Below are 13,710 nucleotides of genomic sequence, written 5' to 3'. Positions count from 1 at the left end.
GTCGCAACGGGAGAAAATAGAGAGGATGGACATGGATCGATCAACTACAACCCTTGCTCGGAGACAAGGTTGCCAACCATCTTCATCTTTGATGGCATGAAGCTTACAATTTCTATTATCAATTTTGTTGGACGACAGTTTCCTGTAATTCGAATTTGGGTTAGACGATTTGGTGGAGAAGGAAGCAACAACTATGGAGCACTGAGGCCGCCGGCAGTAGGTTTTATCTTGTCTATCTTAGGGTGCAGGGGGAGCAAAAGTCTCCTTGTCTATCTTAGGGTGCAGGGGGGAGCCCAACCTTCTCTGTCTATCTTAGGGTGCAGTGGTGCAAGTAGCTGGAGAACTGGGTACTTCACCGGCTTTGGAGGGATGGGTGGAGGCAGCGGCAAACTCAGTGGTGGGGGGAGGGTGAGGCGGTCGTGGGAGCGCGACTGACCGTGCCGCCGGAGGCAGGTGGTTCACATCAAGGTCGTGGGAAGAAAGACGATGAACAAATTTTTCAAGAGGTAGATAAGAAGATCCGACGATTCCTTTTTCATCCAACGGCTAGGAGCAAATCGACAGAAAATAAATCCAGTAGACTGTCCCCTAGCCATTCTTTTCTACTATATTAATATTAAAAAAACTTACGGTTACTCATATTATGTGTACAACAGACTACTCGTGGAAATGAAAAAAATTTAGTCAAATTAAGGGCTGATCATCTAGGCATGGGTGAGAATCAAGGTAGATATTGTTGTCGAACTTGTAGAGGATTGTTCTGTAGTATGATTTTTTTTAATATATACCTCTGTTTGTATTTGCTAGCCTCTTCCTCTTCATGTCTCTCTTGCAACCTTGCCGCGTGCTATCACGGGGCCGCTCAACGCTGAGCACGTGGTCACATAGAGGCTGGAATGCATGGAACGGTGAAGGGCGTACGCATTGTCGTGCGTATGTTTGCTTGGTCTCCGTCCACGTCGTCCGGCTGGCCGCCCGGCTAGACTCGGTCGATGGCGCATTGCGCTCGACGCTCGACTCTTGTCGTTAGCTTAGGCCCCATTCGGCAATGCGCCGGCTTCTTAACATCCCTGGATCTGCGGAGTATCGTTTCGCTCACTTCAAAACTTTTTACTGCAGCTCCGTCCGCTTCCAGAGCGGAGCAGATGAACATCAAACGGGGCCTTAGTTAGACCAATTAGTATGGTCGGATCATGCAAACTGATGACGCCAGCGAAAATAACCAGCCATCCTTCTAGTTGTATCTACTACCTCTATAAAAAAAAAGAGACAGATTCAAATAATCACATTCATCCATTAACAAGATCTAATGGTCTCTAATCCTCCGATGTTTAACCCTGCAAGTCATGGCTTAAGCCACCAATTCATCGATCGCTAACCCTGCCAGCCGTTTGAAAAAAAAAACCGCTGCCAACAACGCACGCCCACACCACACCACATGACCTATCGCCCACGCCCACACGACCTCTCGACCATGCTCCTCCTCCCAATGGATGCCACAACACGGGTGGGCTGTCGCATGCCGATTCCTCCCGCCGCCTTCCGCGCCGTTTGCCGCCCCTGGTCCGGCGGTCCTCTTCTGCTTCCCGATGGCCAAATGCGAGCGCCCCTGCTGGTCCTCCTCTGCTGCCCCAAGAACGCGGGAGGTCCTCCTCTGCTGCTGCAGACGGACAAGATCACAAGGCAGACGGCGGGCCTCCCCTGGAGTGACAAAAATCCAAGCCTGGCGCCGGCCGCATATAAAAATGCCTGACGCCGGTGCCTCCCTCTTCTGCCACCACCGGGATCTCCCTCCCCACCAAACCCACGCACGTCCCCTGAATCCATCTAATGGCGGCCGCCTCGCTCAAGCTCTGCTCCCCCAAATCCCTCGCCCCTCCTCCGTCGCCCCAGCACTGCGTGGCCCATCGACCCCGCCCGGTGCCTCCCTCCGGCCCACGTCGCCGTGTAGCCCGCCGCCGCGCCGGCTCCCGCCGCCTCCCCGGGGACCGCCACATTTGAATAGGTGCGCACAAGCCGCAATGCCTCCCGCATCCCCTCTATCTGTTCCGTCCGGTGATTGACTGACCGGGTTTCCTTTCAATCTCCTGTCTTGTGGCCGCGACGATGCCAGGTGCTGGAGCAGCTGATCGACGATGCCGACTTCTCGGAGGACAAGGTGGAGGCGACGCTGCAGCTGCCGCTCAACGAGAAGAACGGGGCGCAGCAGATCGCCGCCTTCCTCGTGCTGCTCCGGGCCAAGGGCGAGACCTACGAAGAGGTGCGTGCACGTCCTCCCGTGATTCGTGATTTCTGAATGAGCAGAAATGGAGAGAGATTTCTGCGGCCGCTAATTTCGAGTTTTGTCAAGCCGTTCTTCAGATCGTCGGGCTGGCTAAGGCCATGATGAGAAACTGCGTCCGTGTCGAGGGCCTGCACGACGCCGTCGACATTGTCGGTACCGGCGGTGATGGCATAGGCACCGTCAACATCTCCACCGGCTCCACCATCCTCCCCGCCGGTACACTGAAGCTCAACTATTCCTAATCTACAGACTACACACTACCTACCATTTTGCGTTCTAAATTTTGGCCCTCTTAGCACCTTACATGCAGCTCTGTTTCACATTTCCCGGTGTTTGTGTTTGAACGAAAGGGATATTAGAACTCCCATGTAGGTGACCAATGTTATGGGATTGAGCAACTTCACCGGTAAGACTTGATACAAAAGCATTGTGAACAGTGAGGTAGTATCAAGAATGGGATTGCCCAGTATATGATCAAGTTTATGTTCCATACACAAGAGCATTTAGTCACATTTAGTGCATCATGTTCTGCTCCTGATATTCCAGCGCTTTCACTATACTTTTCCCAACGATTCAATGTGAACTGATTCTCATTATTTTAGTACATGATCCTTCCACACAACAAACAATTGTCGTAGTTAAAATGGGAATTATCATGATCCAACACAATGCTCTAGGAATTCTGCATATTCCCAAAATGGTTCACAAAATATACTCTATCACTCGAACTACCTTTTCAATGCTCTCACAAATCTGCACATTCCCAAGCTACCATGACTCATTCATCAAGTGGCACGAAAATTACTACGCAATAGCTTCTGAACCTTCTGAACATGTTTTCAATGATCCACTAATATACGAAGTTTAGGCAATCTCACTAAGAATATTTTATATCTTCTTTTTCCGCCTCCTCCCTAACAATGCATACTTTATTTCTACAGGTTTAGAAAATTTCCACTCATCAGCATTTGCAGCATCTGAGGTATTTTTTGTCACATTTTCATATTTACTTCAACACTTGAGAGTGTACATGTATTAAGTTTCTTCAATTGTTCACGGACTACAGGATGTAGGTTCTTTTTACCTAATTTTACAATATGTAATCTGTTTCCATTGTTGTGTATTACATTATGTATCTTTGTTATGCGTTTGTATATTTTTTGCCTATTGTGGATACAAATTTTACAAGGAATCCTGTGTGATGCTGAATTTATTCAAGTGATGCAGAATGTGAGATTGTTGCAGGGCATGGATGATATTTTTTATGAGGAAAACAGACCAGGTGCTTTATTTGTTTGTCTGATATGTATAAGTACATGTTTATTATATTTTTACCACTAATAATTTTGAGGACTTGAGCAAAGAGTTTGCGTCATTGGTACTTCAGCAACAAAGTTACAAATGATGAGTCTTACAGTAGTGTAGGAACAACTTTGAGGTACAAGTTGTACACATAGGTCTGCCAAAACAGTATCACTGTTGCATGTATGCGTTGATTACCACATGATAGTTACCTTGCTCTAATGCTAGCTGGTGTTCTAGAGCTATACATCTATAGGCACTCTAACTTATTTATATAATTTCCGTCTGCTTATAATCTATATTATGTTTGGCTTGCTACTCTGATCTGGAGTGATGTTTGTTTGTTCGTTTCTAGGCAAACAGATAGATGACAGTCTATCAAGTATCTTACTATTCATACATTGTGACTAATATTTTAACTTTTTTTGGCTGAAATTCTCAGAGGTGTAGCATGCAAAGCCTAATAAAATGGATTGGGATTTCAGAGTTGATCTGTGAATTGGATTGTTACTTGGGTCAATTGATGGTTTCTAGCTCATAACTGTAGCTAGAGTGACTATACCCGCATGCAATGTCGGAAGCAGATGGGTCTCCCAACAAGGGATTAAATGCAAAATCAATAAATGCTCAAATAAATAATGTCAGAAGCACACTTAGTTGATAATTTGTTGATGAGCTGTGGGATCACACAAAGTGTGATAGAGGTGTACGTAGAGTCACAGACATGGGTCAGCCTATGGAGTTCTTGTGTCACATATCTGTTCTAGAGTAGTAATTTGAGCTAAATTCTGTTTTATCAATTTTGACTTCCGAGAATTCTGAAGCCCGCAATCAATCTGTTACTTAATTTTTTAATGGGGTTGTTGTTTGGTTTCTTTAAACAACTACTCTGAACTGAAGCATGCATTTCAAAAGATTGTTACAGTAATGATTTTCTCACTACAAATGTGCTATCTCCTAGCTTTGCCACTTTGGAAACATTTCATGAAACCGGGCTGTAATCACCTACTGAAATCGGAGAGGTTTTCAGAAGACTTGCTGATGCATGATGACATTGCTAATTGCTATAGTAGTCACGCAGATGCAGCTTGGTGTATTTTTTTCCTTCTTTCCCTTTATATTTTCTTCATCCTTGTGCTTGGACATTTGTAACTCAAGAGGTCACAAACTTCTGCAATCTGGAGGTGTCATATTCAGACTGGTACATATGCATGTAGCTTTTCATGAAGCATCATTTTACTGAAGTGTCAAATGTCTGTTCTCTTATAGTCCAGGAGCCTGATTCCAAAGGTGCGTATGAGCTTATTGACATCGATGGTGTGGTAAATGTGACCATAAGGAACTTGGAACAGGTGTACGTCTCTTAATGGACATCTTTATGTTTTGCATTGAACTTTGATTTTAATTGTTTTTGTGTACATCTTCTAAAATTCCAGGATTGGCTTCTTACTCATTACAAATGATTCCAGTCTTTATTCTTAGTTTTTACAGTTACAAAAATAACAATGTTCAAACTCACTGACCTGTGCTTTCTGACATGTCTTAATTGTATTGTTCATTATATATGCATGTGGCGATACTTCCTTTCAATCTCTTCATTAGTTAGTAACCTAGATCATGTGCCAAGTTTTACTTACTCGACACTCGCTACTCTTTTCCTTGTGCAATTGTTCAGTCCTGGTTATATTTTGTGGTCTTTCTGAGTTGCATAAATAACTTGAAAAAATTGGAGCTACTAAACCTTACCTGTACTGATTTTTTTTCTGTTTTTCTTTATCAAAATACGGTTCTTCTTCAAAGTATTTTTTTTGTTCTACTGAATGTGCTTCTAAAAAAGGATCTCAACAGATCAACTGGAAGGAGAAGAGAATAGCCAAAGAGATGTTAAGAAGAAGACACATGCTTCAGATTAACTCCTATTCCCGAACCAATATGCTTTTGATGATTGAATTAGATAAAACAAGTATGTACTTCTAAAGGTTAATGGATTCTAATAGTATGATTTTGACATGCAAATAAGTTTTCCATATGTCTGACTATATTGTGTTGTCGTGCAAGTATACAGATGAATGATCTCACTTTTGGGGACTTGGTTTTGTGAATCGATGTGTTACCTTGAGCAAATATCTAATTATTTGTACAATGTTACAATATGTACTTTTACTATTGATATATCATACTGTATGTAGAATCTTTCAATACATATATACTTGCGGCAACTACTAACCGAAATTCATTTTTCACCTACAAAAATATATAGAATCTTGTTCCAGGTTTTCATGTTGATACCTGATTTACATGTCCATACTGTTGGGCTGTTCGAGCTAACACTGCAAGGCCTTACAGTGCCTCAGGGGCATCTAATAAAGTTTTTAGGTTTGCCCCTAGAACTATTATATTCAGACAATATACTTGCTTGTGGAACCATCAGAGCTGAATCTTCTAGGTAATTTTACATAATCACCGGCTGGGTGCCCACAATCATCCCTGATTTGTATTGAAGTGACATAAGGTTTACTCATGTTCTTATATTTTATATCTCTTTTCTGTTCTACTTGGTTGATTTTCTCCTTCATGTTATTCATCTACTACCCTTATAAAAAGAAGAGAGGGGCAGATCCAAATAATCACATCCATCCATTAACAAGATCTAATGGCCTCTAATCCTCTGATGTTTAACCCTCCAAGCCATGGCTTAAGCCACTAATTCATCGATCGCTAACCCTGCCAGCCGTTTGAAAAAAAAAACCGCTGCCAACAACGCACGCCCACACCACACCACACGACCTATCGCCCACGCCCGCACGACCTCTCGACCATGCTCCTCCTCCCAATGGATGCCACAACACGGGTGGGCTGTCGCATGCCGATTCCTCCCGCCGCCTTCCGCGCCGTTTGCCGCCCCTGGTCCGGTGGTCCTCTTCTGCTTCCCGATGGCCAAATGCGAGCGCCCCTGCTGGTCCTCCTCTGCTGCCCCAAGAACGCGGGAGGTCCTCCTCTGCTGCTGCAGACGGACAAGATCACAAGGCAGACGTCGGGCCTCCCCTGGAGTGACAAAAATCCAAGCCTGGCGCCGGCCGCATATAAAAATGCCTGACGCCGGTGCCTCCCTCTTCTGCCACCACCGGGATCTCCCTTCCCACCAAACCCACGCATGTCCCCTGAATGCATCTAATGGCGGCCGCCTCGCTCAAGCTCTGCTCCCCCAAATCCCTCGCCCCTCCTCCGTCGCCCCAGCACTGCGTGGCCCATCGGCCCCGCCCGGTGCCTCCCTCCGGCCCACGTCGCCGTGTAGCCCGCCGCCGCGCCGGCTCCCGCCGCCTCCCCGGGGACCGCCACATTTGAACAGGTGCGCACAAGCCGCAATGCCTCCCGCATCCCCTCTATTTGTTCCGTCCGGTGATTGACTGACCGGGTTTCCTTTCAATCTCCTGTCTTGTGGCCGCGACGATGCCAGGTGCTGGAGCAGCTGATCGACGGGGCCGACTTCTCGGAGGACAAGGTGGAGGCGACGCTGCAGCTGCCGCTCAACGAGAAGAACGGGGCGCAGCAGATCGCCGCCTTCCTCGTGCTGCTCCGGGCCAAGGGCGAGACCTATGAAGAGGTGCGTGCGCGTCCTCCCGTGATTCGTGATTTCTGAATGAGCAGAAATGGAGAGAGATTTCTGCGGCCGCTAATTTCGAGTTTTGTCAAGCCGTTCTTCAGATCGTCGGGCTGGCTAAGGCCATGATGAGAAACTGCGTCCGTGTCGAGGGCCTGCACGACGCCGTCGACATTGTCGGTACCGGCGGTGATGGCATAGGCACCGTCAACATCTCCACCGGCTCCACCATCCTCGCCGCCGGTACACTGAAGCTCAACTATTCCTAATCTGCAGACTACACACTACCTACCATTTTGCGTTCGAAATTTTGGCCCTCTTAGCACCTTACATGCAGCTCTGTTTCACATTTCCCGGTGTTTGTGTTTGAACCAAAGGGATATTAGAACTCCCATGTAGGTGACCAATGTTATGGGATTGAGCAACTTCACCAGTGTTTGTGTTTGAACCAAAGGGATATTAGAACTCCCATGTAGGTGACCAATGTTATGGGATTGAGCAACTTCACCAGTAAGACTTGATACAAAAGCATTGTGAACAGTGAGGTAGTATCAAGAATGGGATTGCCCAGTACATGATCAAGTTTATGTTCCATACACAAGAGCATTTAGTCACATTTAGTGCATCATGTTCTGCTCCTGATATTCCAGCGCTTTCACTATACTTTTCCCAACGATTCAATGTGAACTGATTCTCATTATTTTAGTACATGATCCTTCCACACAACAAACAATTGCCGTAGTTAAAATGGGAATTATCATGATCCAACACAATGCTCTAGGAATTCTGCATATTCCCAAAATGGTTCACAAAATATACTCTGTCACTCGAACTACCTTTTCAATGCTCTCACAAATCTGCACATTCCCAAGCTACCATGACTCATTCATCAAGTGGCAAGAAAATTACTACGCAACAGCTTCTGAACCTTCTGAACATGTTTTCAATGATCCACTAATATATGAAATTTAGGCAATCTCACTAAGAATATTTTATATCTTCTTTTTGCCGCCTCCTCCCTAACAACGTATACTTTATTTCTACAGGATTAGAAAATTTCCACTCATCAGCATTTGCAGCATCTGAGGTATTTTTGTCACATTTTCATATTTACTTCAACACTTGAGAGTTTACATGTATCAAGTTTCTTCAATTGTTCACGGACTACAGGATGTAGTTTCTTTTTACCTAATTTTACAATATGTAATCTGTTTCCATTGTTGTGTATTACATTATGTATCTTTGTTATGCGTTTGTATATTTTCTGCCTATTGTGGATCCAAATTTTATAAGGAATCCTGTGTGATGCTGAATTTATTCAAGTGCTGCAGAATGTGAGATTGTTGCAGGGCATGGATGATATTTTTTATGAGGAAAACAAGCCAGGTGCTTTATTTGTTTGTCTGATATGTATAAGTACATGTTTATTATATTTTTACCACTAATGATTTTGATGACTTGAGCAAAGAGTTTGCGTCATTGGTACTTCAGCAACAAAGTTACAAATGATGAGTCTTACAGTAGTGTAGGAACAACTTTGAGGTACAAGTTGTACACATAGGTCTGCCAAAACAGTATCACTGTTGCATGTATGCGTTGATTACCACATGATAGTTACCTTGCTCTAATGCTAGCTGGTGTTCTAGAGCTATACATCTATAGGCACTCTAACTTATTTATATAATTTCCGTCTGCTTATAATCTATATTATGTTTGGCTTGCTACTCTGATCTGGAGTGATGTTTGTTTGTTCGTTTCTAGGCAAACAGATAGATGACAGTCTATCAAGTATCTTACTATTCATACATTGTGACTAATATTTTAACTTTTTTTGGCTGAAATTCTCAGAGGTGTAGCATGCAAATCTTAATAAAATGGATTGGTATTTCAGAGTTCATCTGTGAATTGGATTGTTACTTGGGTCAATTGATGGTTTCTAGCTCATAACTGTAGCTAGAGTGACTATACCCGCATGCAATGTCGGAAGCAGATGGGTCTCCCAACAAGGGATTAAATGCAAAATCAATAAATGCTCAAATAAATAATGTCAGAAGCACACTTAGTTGGTAATTTGTTGATGAGCTGTGGGATCACACAAAGTGTGATAGAGGTGTACGCAGGGTCACAGACATGGGTCAGCCTATGGAGTTCTTGTGTCACATATCTATTCTAAAATAGTAATTTGAGCTAAATTCTGTTTTATCAATTTTGACCTCCGAGAATTCTTAAGCCCGCAATCAGTCTGTTACTTAATTTGTATAGTTGGCATTTTTTAATGGGGTTGTTGTTTGGTTTCTTTAAACAACTACTCTGAACTGAAGCATGCATTTTGAAAGATTGTTACAGTAATGATTTTCTCACTACAAATGTGCTATCTCCTAGCTTTGCCACTTTGGAGACATTTCATGAAACCGGGCTGTAATGACCTACTAAAATCGGAGAGGTTTTCAGAAGACTTGCTGATGCATGATGACATTGCTAATTGCTATAGTAGTCACGCAGATGCAGCTTGGTGTATTTTTTCCTTCTTTCCCTTTATATCTTCTTCATCCTTGTGCTTGGACATTTGTAACTCAAGAGGTCACAAACTTCTGCAATCTGGAGGTGTCATGTTCAGACTGGTATATATGCATGTAGCTTTTCATGAAGCATCATTTTACTGAAGTGTCAAATGTATGTTCTCTTATAATCCAGGGGCCTGATTCCAAAGCTGCGTATGAGCTTATTGACATCGATGGTGTGGTAAATGTGACCATAAGGAACTTGGAACAGGCGTACGTCTCTTAATGGACATCTTTCTGTTTTGCATTGAACTTTGATTTTAATTGTTTTTGTGTACATCTTCTAAAATTCCAGGATTGGCTTCTTACTCATTACAAATGATTCCAGTCTTTATTCTTAGTTTTTATAGTTACAAAAATAACAATGTTCAAACTCACTGACCTGTGCTTTCTGACATGTCTTAACTGTATTGTTCATTATATATGCATGTAGCGATACTTCCTTTCAATCTCTTCATTAGTTAGTAACCTAGATCATGTGCCAAGTTTTACTTACTCGACACTCGCTACTCTTTTCCTTGTGCAATTGTTCAGTCCTGGTTATATTTTGTGGTCTTTCTCAGTTGCATAAATAACTTGAAAAATCTGGAGCTACTAAACCTTACCTGTACTGATTTTTTTTTCTGTTTTTCTTTATCAAAATATGGTTCTCCTTCAAAGTATTTTTTTGTTCTACTGAATGTGCTTCTAAAAAAGGATCTCAACAGATCATCTGGAAGGAGAAGAGAATAGCCAAAGAGATGTTAAGAACACCAATATGCTTTTGATGATTGAATTAGATAAAACAAGTATATACTTCTAAAGGTTAATGGATTCTAATAGTATGATTTTGACATGCAAATAAGTTTTCCATATGTCTGACTATATTGTGTTGCCGTGCAAATATATAGATGAATGATCTCACTTTTGGGGACTTGGTTTTGTGAATCGATGTGTTATCTTGAGCAAATATCTAACTATTTGTACAATGTTACAATATGTACTTTTACTATTGATATATCATACTGTATGTAGAATCTTTCAATACATATATACTTGCGACAACTACTAACCGAAATTCATTTCACCTACAAAAATATATAGAATCTTCCTCCAGGTTTTCATGTTGATACCTGATTTACATGTCCATACTGTAGGGTTGTTCAAGCTAACACTGCAAGGCCTTACAGTGCCTCAGGGGCATCTAATAGTTTGCCCCTAGAACTATTATATTCAGACAATATACTTGCTTGTGTAACCATCAGAGCTGAATCTTCTAGGTAATTTTACATAATCACCGGCTGGGTGCCCACAATCATCCCTGATTTGTATTGAAGTGAGATAAGGTTTACTCATGTTCTTATATTTTATATCTCTTTTCTGTTCTGCTTGGTTGATTTTCTCCTTCATGTTGTTCATTTGATTAAAAGAATCGGGAGAAGGGAAGGAAAGAGAGAGAAGCATAATCTTGGGAGTAAGAGAGATACTGACAGGTAGTTCCCATCTTTTATTCATTTCATCTTGCGTTTGGATATGAAGCGGTGGCATAGTTGCCATGATAGTCATTTTTCTGCCATCAATTGGAAGATGTGAAGAGTGGTACAAGATATGTCTTGTTATATAGAAGAGTTAGAGCTGGATGGAGTATCAAACAATGTAATCAAATAATGCATGGAATTGTAAGCCAATCATATAAGCATAGACATATTTCCAGTTTTCCGATGTATAGTGGAAGTTACTTAAATCATTTGAAATATTAATATAAAGAATTTTTTTATTGATGTTTGCTGTGAACCTTGGGAATATATTCCCGTAAAAAGATCGTCTGTATATTTGAATGGTTCCATCTTCAAAAAAGATATCTATAGTAGCAACAATTTTGAATAAAAGATACACCCTCTATAAACAACTATAAGATGTTTTAGATAACTAAAATTATTTGTTCAGATTTATGCCAGCGTGGAAACAGAACAAGGATCAATTTTATTTAGATACGTGCATTTGCACGTACACGATTGTTTCTCAAAAGGAAAAACATAGTAGTACGATCCTGCCGAAGATCTTTCCGTGGGATATGTTGTACGTGCGCTGGGTGGCAGCCAGGAGATCGATCCTGGTGAACCATGAAAAAAAACGATCCCGGTGAAGATCGATCGCTATTTGCCACTGAACTGACCGGTGGAATATGTGTACGTGCGCTAGGAAACGATCGGCATTTTTTTCTTCCGGGAACGCATCGATCGATTGGGATTCTTTTAAGCATTTGATCGAGAAATGATCGGCGTTTTCTTCGGGAACGCATCGATCGATTGGTACTTTGTTTTCTAAAATGCAAACGGGGTATGTGGGCCTGGTTTATTGGGCCGAAGCGCAAGGGCGGGCATCGTTTGCATCGTTTGATGCACACGACGTGATTCACCGAATTAGTACCACCTCACGTATATGTTTAAATTTAAACTGAAAACGTAAATTCACGGAAAGAAGCATATTGTGACGGTGAACCCGACAAAGTCAATTTGTACTTTATTATTATCAATTATTATATTATACTAGCACAAAGCCCGTGCGTTGCAACGGGGGAGAAGAAATCATATTGCCGTTAGCCCAATATATAAATATGGCTCATGATCCATTGATCCATTTCCATATTTTAACACGGCGATGCACCTGTGTTACCGATTATCTTTCTCTTGGCCCTTGCCAAAAGTGGTTGTGTTGTCCACCCTATCACAATACGTCTGGACATGGTCAATCCTAAGCTCAGCCACCACATGCCCTGCGCTCACCCCGCTCCTCCATGTTGACATCTCGGAATCAGTCATCTGAACTCTCAAGCACACGAGTCTTAAAAAGTTGTTAAAGGGATGCATTGCATCTACCACGTGCCAACATAAAGGAACAGCCAAAAGCTCTTCACATGATAAAAAATGACATGAACAAACCATGCATATTATTTTCCCTTTCTAAAGAAACTCAAGCAAAAAGGAAAATACCTGAAACCAACGGCCAGCAAATAAAATACTTAGATGAGTTCAATGGACAATTATCATATATAGAATCAAAGAAATTGGAACTATCATATAAAGTAAATGCACCCGTGCGTTGCAAGGGGGCATACATATTTATGGTACAAAATCAATTTTGTTTAACATATATCTTGAAGATGCATATTCTATGGTTCAATACCAATTTTGTGTACATCAGGCATCATTGTCGGTCTTTTTCTACTGTTGAGGTACTCCTTTTCCTCCATCCCACATCTCTGCCTCTCTGAGTCTTAAGTCATCTTACAATGACTCTCTCTTCTGTGTGATCTTCCGAGAAAAGAGGTTCATGTTGCCTAGGGCTATGGACCGAGGCACTATATATTCCTCGTCTTGAATGGATATTGAATGATGGATGTTGCCTCAGGTTGTAAGAAATGTTTTAATGTGAATTATTCTAGTTTCCTTTTCTTCGAGGATGGTTGGTAAATGTGTCTACCATATAGTAACCATGAAAAATCAGCTCGAGAGACATCTACAATATAGCTTTATGAGATAGCTTGAGCCACTACTTTCAACAGAAAATGTGAGAACCTCTTTGATGGGAACTCATAGAAATGCACATTTTCCATCCTACCTAGTGTTGATTTTGCAAAGTTCACACATGGGAAAAAATTGAGTGAATAAAAAATATCAAATATATTACCAAAACATTCACGTAATCACGTACACGAAATAACTATATAATAGAGAGGGGGTGGTCGGCTATCTCTTCAATTAATTAAGCGAAATTAGATGGCAGACAGATACATTCCCAAACTATGATTTTAGGCATGAAATTATATTATTGTTCATCATATAAAAGAAATCACATTGTCGTTAGCCCAATAAATATGGCTCATGATCCATTGATCCATGTCTCATATTTTAACTCGGCGATGCACCTGTGTTGCCGATTATCTTTCTCCTGGCCCTTACCGAAAGCGGTTGTGTTGTCCA

At 42.0% G+C, this 13,710-nt stretch overlaps 1 long non-coding RNA gene across 4 annotated transcripts; it reads left to right on the top strand.

Annotated features, from left to right (window-relative positions):
• The first annotated feature begins 1,457 nt into the window (after positions 1-1,457).
• Positions 1,458-11,504, top strand: LOC123103159 (uncharacterized). Of its 4 annotated transcripts, XR_006449675.1 has the most exons (5): positions 1,458-2,005; positions 2,114-2,260; positions 2,362-6,935; positions 7,044-7,190; positions 7,292-11,504. It is a non-coding gene; the product is annotated as an uncharacterized lncRNA (long non-coding RNA). The 4 variants fall into 4 exon arrangements; XR_006449674.1 differs by having other exon boundaries at positions 7,044-11,504; XR_006449673.1 differs by having other exon boundaries at positions 2,362-7,190.
• Positions 11,505-13,710: the final 2,206 nt, after the last annotated feature.

This window comes from Triticum aestivum, chromosome 5A, assembly GCF_018294505.1.
Source record: "Triticum aestivum cultivar Chinese Spring chromosome 5A, IWGSC CS RefSeq v2.1, whole genome shotgun sequence".
NCBI classification, from domain to species: domain Eukaryota; kingdom Viridiplantae; phylum Streptophyta; class Magnoliopsida; order Poales; family Poaceae; genus Triticum; species Triticum aestivum.
The sequence above is the reverse complement of the archived record's forward strand: the minus strand, read 5'-3'. Positions and strand labels throughout refer to the sequence as shown.